This window comes from Crocodylus siamensis, chromosome 4 (genome assembly GCF_052110815.1).
Source record: "Crocodylus siamensis isolate JL-2025a chromosome 4, ASM5211081v1, whole genome shotgun sequence".
NCBI classification, from domain to species: domain Eukaryota; kingdom Metazoa; phylum Chordata; order Crocodylia; family Crocodylidae; genus Crocodylus; species Crocodylus siamensis.
The window spans coordinates 166,148,973-166,163,527 of NC_143398.1; the positions used below are offsets into that span (position 1 = coordinate 166,148,973).

Genomic DNA, 14,555 nt, shown 5'->3' on the forward strand with positions numbered 1-14,555 from the left:
CAAGCAGACCTCTCTAATCAGAACGTCCTGCTGGGGCCTGGCAACACTCCCCCCACCCCCCAGCTCAGAATTGACAAAGGGAAGGGAGGGCTGCTCTAGCCTGAGCGACTGCAGACATGTGCCTGAATTACCTCAGTCCAGAAAGAATGGCTGTCTGGTTACAAACTGGTTCAGCCCAGCCAGATTAGAGTAACCTGCAAAGGTTGAATCAATTCAGGCTCAGGCTTTTTGAATATCTGTCCCTAACTAAATAGAACACAAGACTTCCCCTCTTCCCAGTACACCACCTGACAGCAATTGTGAGCATCATCAAAACTCTAGGACAGAATAATGGGTAAGCTAATGCATAATGAGCAGCCTTAGGTACCTCAGCTTGTTTGTCCAGTTGTGCATAGATTTCTGGTAGCATTCCTGACTCCATGTTTCACTGTTCAATGATCAATGTTCACTTTTGCTTTCTTGTGTAGTATGCAAAATATTGAAGACAGCTATTATAGCAATCATAGATTAGTAACTTGTCAGTGCAAGAGGGATTCAGGCAAGAGGCCAGATACATTCAGGAGCTTTGTATTCTCAGAAGTTCTGCCTCCAATCCCTAGACTCTTTATCATGGGGACTGTTATGACCAAAGCGTTTTCTTTCGTGGGGAAGCCCTACAGAATGAAGGTGTGACTATGAATCCCCAGAAGCCTGTCCCAAGACCAGAAGAAATGATAACACAGAAAAAGCTGAGACCACCTTCTATGAAGGAGGAGAAAGGGCGTTATGTATTTGGGTTTCTAAGGTTTGGGGGGATGTTTTCAAATTTAAGGGGAAACATTTTCTCTGAAAATAAAAGCAAATGATGAAAATATTCCTGTTCAAAGTGAAATTTGATTCCCTATGACCCTTTTTATCCTATTTCATTCCCTCAATCTTAAAATATATTCCCTCAATCTTAAAAAAAATGTTTGAAGTACTTTAAACTACTTGACATTGTCCCTTTAAATATCTACCAAGATGTGTATACAAGGTGAATATTTGCAGCATTCACTAGCTAATGGAAAATCATTTACTCACAATTTTTTTCTAGTGGTATGTGCTCCATTGCTGCTGTGTGCTGTCCACTGTGCTTTCATACGCCATATAATGTATGGACTTTACAACCTAGAAAAGATATGTCATAAAGAAGAACCATAACTTCATCACAATCAAGGTAAAACTTCCACTTTTATGGGTGCCTGTTTTTATCACTTCTGCATTTTATGGTAACTATTAGATCCAAGATATAAAATTTAATTTATGTGTTCAAAAAGTTTAAATGCAATCTTGAAGAACATTGCTTTCAGGTTAACAAAAATGAGAGCACAACTGAAAGTAGGCAGTGGTACATTTGAAATATTACTCAGCATATTATGTGAAATCTTCATATTATTTTGGGGTATTTTGAATATAAAAAAGCTTGTTTTTTGCATTCATCAATAATTTTCTTAACTTCATAACATGGACCTCACCACAGGATCAGACTTTCCAGAAAATATCTCTTCACTGACCAAAAATGTTTTGATAAAAATCACTGTTGTGCCAATCACAGCTGATTTAACAGATTTGGTTTCTTAAGGTGTTTCTGGAGCTGACATGGAAGAGGGAACTGAGAGCAATGGTGTCTATTCTTTTTTGGATCCATTTGGATGTATAGAGAAGTTTTGAAAGGTTGTCTTCTTGTTTTTAAAAACTATCCAGGGATTTTTTGTAATAGAAAGGAACACTGGTCTTTGTGGGAAGAAAGGAAATTCCTTGGAAAACTAGAGAACTAGTATGGGGACATTCAGCCACCAGTTGACAGGATCAAACTAACAGACCATTTAACAAAGAGCTTTTTCTCACAAGTGTTTGTAGAATTTGAGTTAATAAATTTTAAGACAAACAGACCCAACACAAACTCACATGGAGAGAGAATAATTGATTTTGTATTTTTTTGTGACACGTAGATGAGGAAAAATGTGTTTTTTTAAGGTGAACCCTTCTCCCTTCTCTCCCCCCAGTTTGTGTATATCCTGAAAAAAACACACGATGACTGCAGAGTTACTGAAAGTATGACATCATAGGAGAATCAAGACACTTGGCATGTAGTAGAGGACAGGATTTGTAGTTAACCTATGTGAAACTGTTGGCATTTTGTTTGTTTTTTTTAACTTTCACTTTAGTGCCAGAGTAACATTTTGGAAGAAGCAAGCCAGTTAAGGTTCCCAGGCAAATGCAGTTATACATAAGCATGCCCCAACATACACCAAGTTCTGCCTAAAAAAAAAATCCCGAACAAACCAAAGACCGTATTTGACATCCTTATAATCCTATGGTGAAAATCAATTAGAATAATGCATACAACCCTCTCAGCCAGTGGTTCTCAACCTTTTCAGACTCAAGGCACCCCTCAGAAAATGCCAGCTTTTAGTTTTCAAAATTTTTTTACTGAATTTCATAGATTTCATAGACATTAGGGGTGAAAGGGACCTCGGAAGATCATCGAGTCCAGCCCCCTGCCCAAAGGGCAGGAAGTCAGCTGAGGTCATAGGATCCCAACAAGATAAGCATCCAGTTTGCTCTTGAAGGTGTTCAATGTAGGTGCTTGAACCACCACCGCTGGCAGACTGTTCCAGACCTTGGGGACTCGGACAGTAAAGAAATTCTTCCTTATGTCCAGCCTGAAACGGTCTTGTAGTAGTTTATGACCGTTTGACCTCGTCATCCCTTGGGGCACTCTGTGAACAAGCGTTCCCCCAGATCCTGGTGGTCACCCCTGATAAACTTACAGGTGGCCATCAGATCACCCCTGAGCCTGCGCTTTTCCAGGCTAAAGAGCCCCATGGCTCTCAGCCTGTTGTCATAAGGTCTGTTTTCCTGACTTCTGATCATGCACGTGGCTCTTCTCTGCACTCTCTCAAGCTTCTCCACATCCTTTTTGAATTTTGGAGCCCAAAACTGGACGCAGTACTCCAGCTGCGGCCTCACCAAGGCTGAGTACAGCAGGAGAATGACGTCCTGGGATTTGCTTGAGAAGCATCTATGGATGCAAGTCAATGTTTTGGTTGCTTTAGTAGCCGCAGCATTGCACTGCAGGCTCATGTTCATCTTGTGGTCAATGATGACCCCCAAGTCTCTTTCTTCCATAGTGCTAGCCAGCATAGCACTGCTGAGCCTATAAGGATGCTGCAGGTTTTACTTCCCAAGGTGGAGAACCTTGCATTTTTTGGTGTTAAACACCGTCAGGGTCTTGTCCGCCCATTTGCTGAGCCTGTCCAGGTCAGCCTGGATCACCCACCTATCTTCTGGTGTGGATGCTTTGCCCCAAAGTGGTGTCATTGGAGAACTTGGCCAGTCCGCTTCCAACTCCAATGTCCACATCATTAATGAAGATGTTGAACAATATGGGTCCAAGGACAGAGCCTTGGGGGACCCCACTGGTCACAGGGCACCATGATGAGTGACTTCCATCTATTACTACCCTCTGGGTCTGACCACGGAGCCAATTTTTCAGCCAGTGGATCATGGTGAACCCAAGGCCACAATTGGCCAGTTTCGCCAAGAGATGATCATGGGATACCAGATCGAAGGCTTTTTTGAAGTCAAGATATATAACATCAATCTCTTCTCCCTTGTTCAGATGATAGGCCACCTGGTCATAGAAGGAAATGAGATCAGTCAAGCAAGACATACCCGCAACAAACTCGTGCTGGCTATCCCTTAGGATGTTGGCATTGGCCAATCCATTAAGGATGGCCTCTTCAATAAACTTTTCTAAGATCTGCCCCAGGATAGAAGTCAGGCTGATTGGCCTATAGTTAGCCGAATCCACTTTCCTCCCTTTCTTGAAGATTGGCACCACATTGGCTTTCTTCCAGTCTTCAGGCACTACACCAGAGCACCAGGAGATTTCAAAGATCTGTGCCAGAGGCTGGGCTATGATGTTTGCCTGTTCCTTGAGTACCCTGGGGTGTAGATTGTCAGGGCCGGCTGACTTGAAGGTATGCAACTTCTCAAGGTGTTCCTTCATGAGGTCAGCCTTAATGGAGGGCAGGGAATCTCCCTCACGTGGACCTCCCTGTCCTGTAGCGGGCATGGGCGTCCCATGGGACTGATGAAAGACTGACGCAAAGTACCCATTTAATAGGTTGGCTTTTTCCTGGGCATCAGTTGTCAGTTGCCCCATCTGGTTCAGCGGGGGTCCAATGTTGCCCTTGCTTTTCCTCCAGCTCCCCACATATTTGAAAAAGGACTTTTTATTGTCCTTGATGCTAAAGAAAAATAATAGAGCAATTCTTTTGTTGCAAGAAACTTAGAAGGACCACAGCTGGTCAGGAAGATGTTAACATTACAGTTTCATATTTGAAATCTCTGGGTTTCTCTTGTGAATTATGTTTGCACCCCTAACAGTGCTAACATTATTCAGTACCCTGTGGTACTCATGAAAGGATCTCAAGCACCACACAGTACTGCAGCACCCTGGTTAAGAATCAGTGTGCTAAGCGCTCTTTTTACATCTAAGAAAAAAACTCCAGCCCGGTCTTCAAAATTCTTTGTGGGTTTTGTCTAAGCTGCTGGACAAAACATCACTTTCTGTTTGCTTACATTTTGTGCTGTTAGAGTCCCAGTAGCATAATTCTCTAAACAAGCTTTCCAGCACAAAAACCTGATACTTTGAATATAAACCAGACATGTCAAAATGCAGGCCTTCTTCTTGGACTGTAAGCATGCGGGGTGGCTGGTTTCTAACCCATTTCTCTGAAGGTCACCATTAGGGTAGATGAATAAGTATCCCTTTAGCAGTCTTCCCAGTATCCATCCCTTCTTTGCCAGCTGAGTATTTCTGTCATCGATTAATTTTGCTTTCCAATGATGAGTTGGAAGCTCCTACCCTCAGTGGTTATCAGAGAGAGATTTCATTCTGGGCAAGCTGACAGAAATATACCATGGCAGCAGCATCTTCAAATTATGAACAGTACAGGATTTTTCTGTAAACATCAATTTTTCCAGATTGCTGCTGCCTGAAAGCTTTAGCAGCTACACTCACAACTCACTGTGTCTATGCTAGTAAATCTTGTGCCTATTTTCCAGAAACAGCATAACTGCACCAATGCTAACAACAATATATCTGTTAGCATACACCAAGCCAAGGTTTTTGAGTAGGGCTGGATATGCCAGAGGAAACCTACATTAAAGCTAACACTCCTAGAAAATAGGCAAAAAAAATCCCCAGCCTAAATGAAGAAATCAGGTTAAAAATTAAAGTGATTGCTAATTTTGGGTGTTTCCATGATCTGCCTGCTCAATTTACCAGAGTTTGATACTAAGCACCTACTATACTGTATAAAAACATAGTAAATATTCTATGAACCCTCGTTCAGACCTAGTTAAGGATTACCTGGAGGGCTTAGACGTATCCAAGTTGGCAGGCCCGGATGACCTTCATCCGCAGGTACTGAGGGAATTGGCTGGTGTCATTGCAGAACCATTAGCACGGCCAAGTCCCTGAGGACTGGAAAAGGGCCAATGTGGTCTCTATTTTCAAGAAGGGGAGGAATGAAGAGCCTGGCAACTACAGGCCAGTCAGCCTCACTTCTATCCTGGGGAAGGTCTTTGAAAAAATTATCAAGGGCCACATTTGTGAGAGCCCTGCAGGGGAAGTGATGTTGAGGGGTAACCAACACTGGTTTATGCCAGGCCAATCCTTCCTGACCAACCTGGTCTCTTTCTATGACCAGGTAACAAAAAGCTTAGATGTGAAGGAGGAAATTGATGTCATTTTCTTGAACTTCCAGAAGGCCTTCGACACAGTGTCCCACCCAATTCTGGTGGGCAAGCTGAGGGACTGCGGCATTGACCAATTCACAGTCACATAGGCGGCAAACTGGCTCTAGTGGCAAACCCAGAGGGTGGTGGTGGATGTCGACCTGGGAGGGTGTGGGCGGCAGAGTCCCCCAGGGCTCGGTCTTTGGGCTGGTGCTGTTCAACATCTTCATTAGCGACTTAGACGAGGGTGTGGAGAGCACTCTGTTCAAGTTCGCTGATGACACCAAGCTGTGGGGTAAAGTGAATACACCAGCAGGCAGGAACCACATCCAGGCAGACCTGGATAGGTTGGAGAAGTGGGCGGATCTGAACAGGATGCGGTTCAACAAGGACAAGTGCAGGGTTCTGCACCTGGGGAGAGGGAACCAGCATTATGGTTATAGGTTAGGGGCTGACCCTCTCGGCAGCACAGAGGCAGAGAGGGATCTTGGAGTCAGGATTGACTCCAGGATGAATATGAGTTGCCAATGCGATGAAGCAATAGGCAGAGCCAACTGCACCATGTCATGCATCAACAGGAGCATCACTAACAGGTCCAGAGAGGTCTTGCTCCCCCTATATGCGGCGCTGGTCAGGCCGCAGCTGGAGTCCTGTGTCCAGTTCTGGGCACCACACTTCAAGAGGGACGTGGAGAACCTGGAGAGGGTCCAGAGGAGGCTACTCGTATGGTTGGGGGCCTCTGTGGCCAGCCCTATGAAAAAAGGCTGAGGGACCTGAATCTCTTCAGTCTCTGCAAGAGGAGACTGAGGGGGGATCTTGTGGCTGCCTACAACCTTATCAGAAGCCACCAGCAGGGACTGGGGGAAAGTCTGTTCACCAGGGCCCCCCTTGGAGTCACCAGGAACAATGGCCACAAGCTGAGGGGGAATAGGTTTAGGTTAGCTATTAGGAAGAACTACTTCACTGTAAGGGTGGCCAAAGCCTGGAACAGGCTTCCCAGAGAGGTGGTGCTCTCACCTTCCCTGGAAGTCTTCAAGAGAAGACTGGACAGGCACCTGGCTGGGGTCTTATGACCCCTCCCACCCCCAGTGCTCCTTCCTGCCCATGGCAGGGGGTCAGACTCGGTGATCTGTCTAGGTCCTTTCCCAGTCATTAATTCTATGATTCTTATCGATGCTTACGTGGTTCTATATTTCAGAATAGGGCAGAAACCAGGCAGAGTATCTATTCTGTATATATGTAGTTAGGCTTTGCATGCTTGTGTAAAGTGAATAAATATGGTTCTTATGGAGTCTAAAGTGCCCATGTTGTTTCTTCATATTGCTTTTTTTTGTGAAAAGAATACAAATCACTAATATACACCTTCTGAAAATCAGAGCTATCTAAAGTGTCTCCAGTTGGGTATCCAAAAATTCAGAAGCTGAATAGTTGCTTCTAAAACTGGCCTAACTGAATTCATCTGTCCTCCTTCAGATAAACCCTTCATACCTGCAATCATGCTGCTCTTCTTGTCTTAATTTTCTAGTGGTATTGTTTAGAAGTGATATAAACTGAACCCTTTACACAAAAATATATTCCTGTAGGGAGTGGCATTTTGCACTATCGTGGCTGGAAGTGTCAAGAACACTACAGGAACAAAAAGGATTCCTACAAGAGCCATTTAGTTGTATTCTCCAGCATGCTTCATTTCACATTTTTCATTCTTATTTCTTTAAAACCATTTGTAATAAAGCTACTGACTGAAGTGGAAGAGCTCACCTCAACTGTAAAGTCATTGCATAGCAGAAAATTGCACAGTATCTGAATACCAAACTTATCTAAGATTCATGGAATGAATTATACATATTGCTTTGCCTTAAAAATGAAACCTGGTGAAGTATTACTGTAATTTAAAAATCTAAGTGGATTTGTATAGTGAGATTTAAATTTTAAACCTGTTTAAATATTGAACTGATTGGGGGAGAAATATTTGAAAAATGGAATTCAATAGAAAAATTCCCATTCAAAGTAAAAACACTCCCCCAAACTATTTTTGCCTTAAAAACAATACAAAGTAAGGTATTTGCTGGTCTAACATCATCAGTTAAAAACACATAAAAGTCATGGTCACCTGAATGAATTAATGTCTCAGAGTGGGAACTTATTTTGAATTAGGAATTCAAGTCAGCTTCCCCAGCAGGGCATTAACCAAGGCATTCCAGGCACTGTAGATTGTGGTAACTACATTTTTTTTTTTTTACCTTGCATGGACAAAGTTACTACTGGGTACTGGATGTGTTGCATTTTTCAAAGGCTGAGAAACAAATAATCTCTGAGCTCTCAATCCCGAATACTGATCCCCTTTCTCAGAAGAAGCAGTACTTTACTCTACAACACACCCCACTGAAGTCAGTGCAACTCCTCACAGAAAGGAAGTACTACTTAATGTCAGCAAATATCAGAGCCACTCCAATCTGCTAGATTAGCTGGCCAGATATACGTCCCTACCTGTGAACTGATGCTGTTTTATCCCATTTGCCAAGTTTTATTTCTCCTCCTACACCAAATGTGATTATAGAGTTTTATGGGCATTGCTCCCCTGTGTAAGAGTGACTGACCATCTTGTTCAAAACTCACTTGGCTCTTTGATAAGCATTCCTGCAGGTTGCTTTTGCTTACAGGACTGAAATATTTACTTGACCACACAGCACAAAATGTGCCTGCATTAGTGAGGTCATTTCGAAAGTTAGCTGAGATCAGCCATTGGTTTTAATAGTGTTACACAATATGCTTCCTATGCCATGTGTCTTGGAAACAAATATGCAATAAAGCATCCTGGTAAAATTAGCCAGACAGATGGCTGAAATAATACAAGTGAGATGGACTGCTAAATGGATAGGTAAGGAGATAGATGGGTGTTTCAGAAGACAGAGAAAATGATAGTTGATTACAAGGACAGATAGAAAATGGAAGGTATTATAAAAAGAAATATGGGATAATATAAACAGAACCCCTAACCCAGTTGACTGTAAATCCCTTTTCCTTAATTGGTTTAGAAACTGTGGGCTGTAATGTGAGACAGAGGGCTCTCAGCTGCTTTTCTTCTTTGCTGCCTGGAATCACATTAAGTGGAAAACAATAGCAGAGCTGACAGCTCCTTGTCTGTAGGGGCACTTAGAGCTAATCTGCTATTGAGACTAATACAATTATACAGGATTATAGGATTGCCACCGATACATAGATTAGGAAACTCTCAGGGGGAAAGGACAGATTGAGGTATTACAAAGGGGGGGGAAAGATACAAAGGTCCTCATTATTCAAAGGTCAAGAGAAAAGCCACAACGACTTCTTAGAATTCTGTAGTTCTCTGTTTGTAACACACAAACACAGAGGTAAGACTGAGGGAGCAAAGCAAGATTCTTGCAATGATTTTGGCATTACTTTGCTTATTCCCTGCTCAAAGCCCTTGAAAAGTCCTGATCTATCTGAGGTCACAGAAATGCTCATTTTAAATTGCTCTCCCATGGGGCTACCATGTCAATGCAGTTCTTTGAGAGGGAGGTGAAACCTAGACCTACATTTCAAATAGCAGCTACCTGGCCTAACTTTTCCCCAGCATATGCATTCATGCCACATGAATATACCAAGCTTCTCATGGAGAAGTATGAATTCTCATGCATAAGCTTTGAATGCCCACGAATACCACTAATTCAAACAGTGATCTTGCCGTGCTCCGTTCTCCGAGAAGAATTACCACAAAAGTGTGTTAACAAAACAAAGCGCGTTAAAGGTACTCTCTATGGGCATGTCTATTGTAGATACTGTAGTACTAAAAACATATCAATATCTGGGTATCTCATAATCTTTTTTATCCTCTCACCAGCTCAGGGTAGGGAAAGTTTCTTACCAGTAAGCACAGTTTCTTTTTTCCAGATGTATTGTCCAGACACACATTCTCATATGTGGGGATGCAGAGACCAGCAGCCTGTTACCAAAGGCTTTTTTGTATTAACAGTACCTGTAGTGTGTTCTCCAGCCCTGCTCCCAGCCCTTCCCCACATCAAGAGAATAAAAAATGGAGAGCAGAACACACATCCTGATCCTCATTTTCCCCTCAACCGCAGAGTATAAGGAAGAGGGCACAGAGAACGGGATTCAGAATGTGGTATGCTGACAATACATCTCAAAGAACTCCAGTTACCAGTAAGTAACTTCCCTTTCTCTTTTCAATAATTGTTCACACACACATTCTCACATGTAGGCCACTCCAAAGTAGTGCCCACAAATCTGAACATGGGCCTTGAACCCCCTAGGCAAGCACCAATTTGCATACCGCTCCATTCCTTGATGTATGACAATAGCACAATACTTGGTGAAAGCATGAACTGAGCTGTGTTCCTGCTCTGCAAGTCACCAGTGGAAACACAATATACAGAAGCAACGCATATAGCCTGAGCTCTGGTACAGCAGGCTTATATCACAGTTTGTCTGACATAACAATACTTGACCCAGTCTGAAGTCCAGCTGGACAGCCCCTGGGCAGAAATAGCTGTGACTTTAGATCACTCAGCTATGGCTATAAACAAGCACTGAAGCTTATGAATCGATTTAGTCCTGTGAAAGTAATAGGCTAAGGCCCTCTTAATATCAAGGGTATGAAAAGGAGCCTCAGCTTGTGAGGCCCAAGGCTTGAAAAACAGACTGGCATGTAATATGCTGACTAAAGTGAAATTTGAAAACTAGTTTGGACAAAAATTTAGGGTAAGCTTCTCATGTTAACCATGTCTGGGTAAAAATAACATACAGAGCATTTAGATATAGTTTCATAGTTTCTAGGGTCGGAAGGGACCTGAGCAGATCACCGAGTCTGACCCCCTGACATGGCAGGAAAGAGTACTGGGGTCAAACGACCCCGGCAAGGTGATTGTCTAGCCTTGTCTTAAAGACCCCCAGGGTAGGAGCCAGCACCACTTCTCTTGGAAGCTGGTTCCAGACCCTAGCCGCCCTGACAGTGAAGTAGCGCCTTCTAATATCTAGCCTAAACCTACCCTCTGCCAGCTTGTGACCATTATTCCTGGTCACTCCTGGTAGAGCCCAGGGGAACAGGGACTCCCCCAGTGCCTGCTGGTCCCCTCTGACTAGTTTGTAACAGGCCACTAGATCCCCCTACAGCCTTCTCTTGTGGAGGCTGAACAGGTTCAGGTCCCTGAGCCTCTCCTCATAGGGCCTGCCCTGCTGCCCCCTCATCATCCCTCCTCTGGACCCTCTCCATGTTGTTCACATCCCTCTTGAAGTGCGGCGCCCAGAACTGGATGCAGTACTCCAGCTGCGGCCTGACCAGCTTGAGCTGCATCTGTGGATGCATGACAAGGTGCAGTTGGCCTTCCTGACTGCATCCCTACACTGCCTGTCAGACCAACCTGGTGGCCTTCTACAACCAGGTCACCAAATCCTTAGATGCAGGGGTAGCAGTGGACATAGTCTTCCTGGACTTTTGGAAGGCCTTCGACACTGTCTCTCATCCCGTTCTCATTAAGAAACTGGGGGAATGTGGTGTCGACACCCACACAGTCAAATGGGTTGCCAACTGGCTGGAGGGTAGATTTAGGCTAGATATCAGGAGGCGCTACTTCACGGTCAGGGCAGCTAGGATCTGGAACCAACTTCCAAGAGGAGTGGTGCTGGCTCCTACCCTGGGGGTCTTTAAGAGGAGGCTAGATGTACACCTTGCTGGGGTCGTTTGACCCCAGTACTCTTTCCTGCCATGGCAGGGGGTCAGACTCGATGATCTGCTCAGGTCCCTTCTGACCCTAGAAACTATGAAACTATGGAATCGTTAAGTATGTTAGCTTTGTCATCTGGTGTAACTACCAAATTTCCTAGCTTCTCCTGCAGGGGCCCCACGTTACCCAGGACCTTCTTTTTGTCCCTTGTGTATTTAAAAAAGGACTTCTTGTTGTCCTTGATCCAGGAAGCTAGTCCCAGTTCCATCTCTGCCTTGACCTTCCTGACTGCCCCCCTGCATCCATGAGCAACCGCAGTATAATCCTCCCTGGTGATGGCCCCTCCCTTCCATTGGGCGTGCACCTCCCTTTTAGCTAGGAGACATTCCTGGATGCTTTTGGTGAGCCATGGGGGCTTTTGCGCCCTCCTGCCCCCTTTGATCCATGTTGGGATTACCTCCCTTTGGGCTTGGAGAATCATCTCCTTAAGGAGCGACCACTCTTCTTGGACACCTGGCTCCCCTCCCCTCCCCTCCAAGACCTCAGTGCTTTCCCAACTATTCTCCTTAGCTTACTGAAGTCTGCCCTCCTGAAATCTAGGGCTGCTGTCTTGCTGTAGGCCTTTGCCACCTTACGCTGGATGGTGAATTCCAGCAGGCAATGATCGCTGTCACCCAGGTGGTCAAGCACCCACAGCCCCCTCACCAGGTCGTCACCCATGGCCAGCACCAGGTCCAACAAGACGTCTCCCCTGCTGGGGCTGTGCACCTCATGGGTTAGATGGAGGTCCTGCATTCTGACTAGGAACCTCCGTGAGCAGTCAGACCTAGCTGACTGCTCTTCCCAGCAGATGTATGGAAAGTTCAGGTCACCCATGATGACCATGTCCTTTGACCTAACTACCTCTGTGAGCTGACTTAAGAATTCCTGGTCTAGCTCTTCCCCTTTGTTAGGTGGTCTGTAGTAGACCCCCACCATTAAATCTCTCTCCCCCTGACTGTCTTGTATTCTAACCCAGAGCACTTCAGAGTGCCCCTCCTCTGATACTTTGCTAATTGACGAGGATGTGTATTCCTCCTTAATGTAGAACACCACACCCCCACCTTTCCTCCCTGTCCTATCCCTCCTGTACAGCCTATAGCCCTTGATAGTCACTGCCCAGTCATGCGTTGGGTGCCACCACGTTTCAGTGAGCCCCACTATGTCTGTGATGTGATCACCTAACAGGAGGGTAAGTTTCTCTTGCTTGTTTCCCATACTATGAGCATTTGTGTAGAGGCATTTGAGGCCTCCTGTGGATGTGTGCACTGGCCCCCTACTTTCAGCATTACCCTGGCCCCTGTTGCTTACCTGTGTATATGTTCTGCTCATCCGTCTAGGCTGGGCTATACATTTCCTCTTGCTGTGCTAACTGCCACCAAGGGCACTATTTACAGAGAGATGAAGTAAGGAAGAGATGGGAATAAAGTGCAGTCCACACTCAGGCACCTACCCATTAGACCATGCTGCCTCAATACCTGCCAACTAGGGATGACAGGGAATGCTAGTCACTCTGTCTTCAGTGATTTTCTTATAAAGTGGTCACTGGCAGGACTTACACACTAGGGCTGTGCAAAGCTTCAGTCCCTGATTCGATTTGGTGGAGATTCAGCCAAATTCGGTGGCTGAATCTCCAAATCTGAATTGAATCATGGACGCTTTAATCTCTCCAAATCAAATCAGAACCCCCAAAATCAAATCAAAGAGATTCAGACATAGAGACAGCTTTAAATGTTTTTTCTACATACTTCTAGGTAGCAGGTGGCTCATGAATGCTGCAATGCTGGGGCACATGGAGTGTCCCACAGAAGCATGGGGGCGCTCCCCAGCACACTTGGCAGCAGACCTGGAAGTGACCAGAAGCACTTCCAGTCCGCTTCTAGGTCCGGCAGGGAGTGCACAGCCCCCCCCCGCCACCTCAGTGACTGGTGCCTTCTGGGTCTGGGGAGGGCATCCAGGGTCCCCCTGAGGCCAATTGCCAAGCCAGGCAGAGCCCTCCTGCACTCCTATGGGATGCTCCATCTGCCCTGAGCCACACCTGCTACCTCAAAGTATGTAGAAAAAGCTTTTAAAGCTGTGTTTATGTCAAAATCGTTGATTCTCCAAATCGGCATCAAATCTTCAGATTCAGCTGAGGCTGGATAATCACTTAGGTGGGGTCATTTGACCCCAGCATTCTTTCCTGCCATGGCAGGGGGTCAGACTTGATAATCTGCTCAGGTCTCTTCTGACCCTACTAACTATGAAACTATAAACTGAATCAGGGACAGTGATCTGAATCAATGAATTGAATCAACGTCCCTAATTCGGGCCGAATCCAAATTGAATAGGGCCCGCTTTGCACACCCCTAGTACAAACCCTGTACATGTCTATCATAATATAATGAATGATTTTTTCCCTATTCATACTGTCCTTATTATAATGCCAAATCAATCAAACTTGGATGAGAACTCATTCCTTCAAACTGATTCCTTCAAAGAGTTTTGGAACTTGGGACTGGTCCAGAATGACTAGAAGAGGGCCAACATGGTACTTGTCTTTAAGAAAAGGAAGAGGGATAACCCTGAAAACTATAGACCAGTTAGTCTGACTTTAGTCCTGGGGGAAAAAAATGTTAAGGAGGCCATCAATTACAAGCTCATAACTGATGGGGTATTAAGAAACAACTAGCACAGTTTTGTCAAGGGTAGGTCGTGCCTAAGAAACCTGAAATTCCTTTTGTGACCAGGTAACTAACCAGCTGGACAAGGGACATGAGATTGACATCATTTACTTAAACTTCAGTGTAGCCTTTGATTCTGTTTCTCATGAGATTCTCTCAGTTAAACTGGAGGGTACTGGCCTAGACCAATCCCAGAGAGTGTAATAGATGGAAAGGCCTCATCCTGGAGGTCTATCCCCACTGGTGTCCCCGAGGGATCGGTGCTCTTTAATATCTTTATCAATGACTTGGATGAGGGGGTGGAAAGTGCAGTGATTAAGTTTGCAGATGACACCAAGCTGTGGGAAAACACAGGGACAACAAAGGATAGGGTAAGGATCCA

At 44.9% G+C, this 14,555-nt stretch overlaps 1 long non-coding RNA gene across 1 annotated transcript in view; it reads left to right on the forward strand.

Annotated features, from left to right (window-relative positions):
• Positions 1-14,555, forward strand: part of LOC149867128 (uncharacterized) — a 63,420-nt gene that overhangs the window by 21,007 nt on the left and 27,858 nt on the right. The window contains exons 3-4 of the long non-coding RNA XR_016441612.1: positions 1,073-1,195; positions 9,873-9,951. This is a non-coding gene — a long non-coding RNA (uncharacterized LOC149867128). The remainder of the gene's footprint in view (positions 1-1,072; positions 1,196-9,872; positions 9,952-14,555) is intronic.